This window comes from Phoca vitulina, unplaced genomic scaffold (assembly GCF_004348235.1).
Source record: "Phoca vitulina isolate PV1807 unplaced genomic scaffold, GSC_HSeal_1.0 scaffold13, whole genome shotgun sequence".
NCBI lineage: Eukaryota > Metazoa > Chordata > Mammalia > Carnivora > Phocidae > Phoca > Phoca vitulina.
In genome coordinates, this window is record NW_022589716.1 from 10,628,300 (window position 1) to 10,631,180 (window position 2,881).

A 2,881-nucleotide genomic window follows, 5' to 3' on the forward strand; every position below is an offset into this window, starting at 1 on the left:
GGCGGTTTTTCGTTGGCAAAGTTGCGCGGCCCCCTCGAGGGGGGCGCCGCGCGGTCCCCCGCCCCAGCGCCGCCGCCGCCCCTTCAGGCCGCCGCGCGGGAAGGCCCAGCTGGCGGCCCCGCTTTTTTACCTGCCGGGAGTTTTCGCGCGCGCCCTCGCTCGATCGCTGGCTTTTCCCCTTCTCGCGCTCGTTTTCTTTCTTTCTTTCCTTCTTTTCGCTTCCCCGCGCGGGCGCTTTTTCCGCTCGCGCCACCCGCGCTCGGCCGCTCGCGCCCTCCTTCCTGCTGGGCTCGGCGGAGCGGGGCGGCCGGCAGCTCTCCCCGCCCCCCTCCACCCGCGCTCCGGCGGAGGCGGCGGCGGCGGCGGCGCTCCGCGCTCCGACTCATTCCAATATGGCACGGGTGCAGGGCGCATGCGCCCGCGCCCCCCCCCCATCCGCGCTTCTCCCGGCAGCCCGCGCCCCTCGCGCCGCGCGCGTGGCGCCCCCGGGCCGGGCCTCCCGAGCCGACCCGCAAGTCTTCCAGCCCCGGCTGGGGCCGCGCGGGATGCGAGGTGTTCGGGCAGTGAGGGGCCAAGGGAGGGGTCGGCGCCGCCAGCCACCCCCGCCCCTCGTGCCCCGAGCCACAACTTGCCGCGGACATCCCCGAGGCCGTGGCGCAGGGCACGCGGCGGCGCCTCCGGCCCCCGACGGCGCGGCAGCCCCGTGCGGATGGGCCCCGACAGGGAGACGCGCCCCAGGGACCCAGCGCCCACCCTGTCCCTTACCCGACCCACGAGGGAAGGGCCCTCGCGCCTCACCTCGGGTTGTGCACGGAGCCGTACGGAACCCAGTGGCGTCCGCGGGTGGGTCCTGGCTCCCGGGCCGGGGCGAAGCGCGCCGCTGTCGTCCGCACGTGACCGCCCCAGGCAAGATGGCATTAGCCGAGGAACGGACGGAACGGCGGCTGATCCCAGATGGGCGCGTGTCGCCGCCGGAGAGGGCTGCGTCCACCCGCCTGGCCCACGTCGGGGATCTGGTGCGTCCTTCGAGACCTGGAAGGGCACCCAAGTGCCCGGTGTCTACGAAGTCAGCCTCGGGTCCCCAGGCGCACTGGGTGTCTCCAGGCCTCCGCGGGAGGCGCCCTGTAAATCCGAGTTTTCCTGCCGCTCGGGGCCCCAGCGAGGGGGCATAAGACGGCTGCCGAATCCCGGCAGGAGAGCCGGGGGCCCGGAGTCGGAACAGAAGTTCAAAAGTGGCTGCAAGGATTCCCCGCAACCCGAGGTGCCCACGAGCGGTTACGTTCTCTGAGCTCGCCCCTTCCCCTGCGAGCGCAGATGCCCGTGGGACACCCCCCTCCTCCCCTCCTGCTACGGGAAGTTCCCTCCGGAAGGGAGTCCTCATGCAGCCGAGACCCAGGAGTGCCCCGACTCCCGGGCCCGGGGAGAAGGTCTCCCACTGGGCGCTGATGACTCCTGCCTTTAAGAAAGGAGGCGCCCCACTGCAAGAACGAGGTCTGAGGTGCCAAACGCGGGCTCAGGCCACTTTCCGCTGACCTCACCACCGCGCTGAGAAATATTCCCCCACTTTACAGACAAACTTGCCCAAAGTCACGCTGCTGGCTTAATTTGAAATTTTTTGTAACCACCATTTAAAAGGCAACATGACAACCAGAGAAAGAAAAATGTATAAATAAGTATCCGTAATACTAGGGAACCCATAAAACCTTCCACCTATGTACATGTCTTTACATAGTTGCAACCGATCACACATTTTTCTCTTGTGTTTGCTATTACCACTTCACATTTTCTTCGATTCACATGATTCATTCTGAAGGTGTGCAGGTATCCTCATGCATTTACTCAGTCTCCTAATTTGGTATATTTGGGTTCTTTACCATTGTTTGCTAATATGTCCTTTAATTCTGCACTGGGGACAAATTCCTGGCATTTGAGTTACCAGGTGGAAGGCAGAGGGGTGTTGCTCCACAGTGCCGTAGGACCTGCCCAAAGCACTACCCGGCTCACTCCGCTGCCTCCCAGTAATGAGTGTAAGGAGTATAATACACATCCCTAAGCATCTCTTTTTTCCCCCTTCTACTTTACTGGTATATCAATAGTTCAAGGTTACTGTAGCCTTTCTTAGATGACTTTAAAAATGAATGTTTTTTCATCATTTACTGTCTGTATTCCCCTTTCTGTGAATGGTTGTTCATATCCATTCATCTGCTGGGGTTCTGAAGCTCTTCTAACATTGAATAAGCATTTTTTAAATATTATCAGTATTATTCCTGTGTCATCAATGATGCAAATATTTCCCAGTCTGTTGTTCTTTTTTGTTTTACTTTAATGTTCAATCTGTCATTCTAGTCCTTTGTGATTTTATTGCTTGAATACTGACAAAATGAGCTTTCTTCCACCCATCTGATGGTCTCTTTTCTGCTAGTTTTCTAAAATTTCATTTTATATTTAATTCTTTGATGATAATCCATCCCAAGTTTTTTTCCTGTGTGGAATAAAATATGGACTTAACTCACCACCAGCATACCAGTTTTTATTGCTTATGCAATCATCATTTATTAAATAATTTTTCCCTTACCCTTTGTATAGTAAAATCTATTTTTACAGTAGGCTTTTGATTCGGGTCGATCTGTTTCTCCATTTCTTTTCACAGACCTCAATTTGAGCAGATACCATATGGATCTAAATATTGGTTCTTTAGAATGGGTTCTAACATCTAACAGGGCTATCTTGCCTTTCACAGAGTTTCCTGTTATTCAGAATATCACTTGGTAACCACACCAGTTTCTGTGTCCATACACATCCTAGTTAACATACAAGGATTAAGAATGCTGGCTTTGAAGATGGGACCATCCAGGTCCAACGCTTACCAGCCCCATGACCT

At 56.3% G+C, this 2,881-nt stretch overlaps 1 protein-coding gene across 3 annotated transcripts in view; it reads right to left on the reverse strand.

Moving 5' to 3' along the window:
- The window catches only part of SFMBT1 (Scm like with four mbt domains 1), a 126,595-nt gene extending 124,088 nt beyond the window's left edge, over positions 1–2,507 (reverse strand). For 2 of the 3 annotated variants that reach the window (XM_032411467.1, XM_032411464.1), the window contains exon 1: positions 131–348. The gene's annotated coding sequence lies outside the window, so the exon portion shown is untranslated. Of the gene's footprint in view, positions 1–130; positions 349–798 lie in introns of those variants that run through there. The other variant, XM_032411465.1, reaches the window with a different exon arrangement.
- Positions 2,508–2,881: the final 374 nt, after the last annotated feature.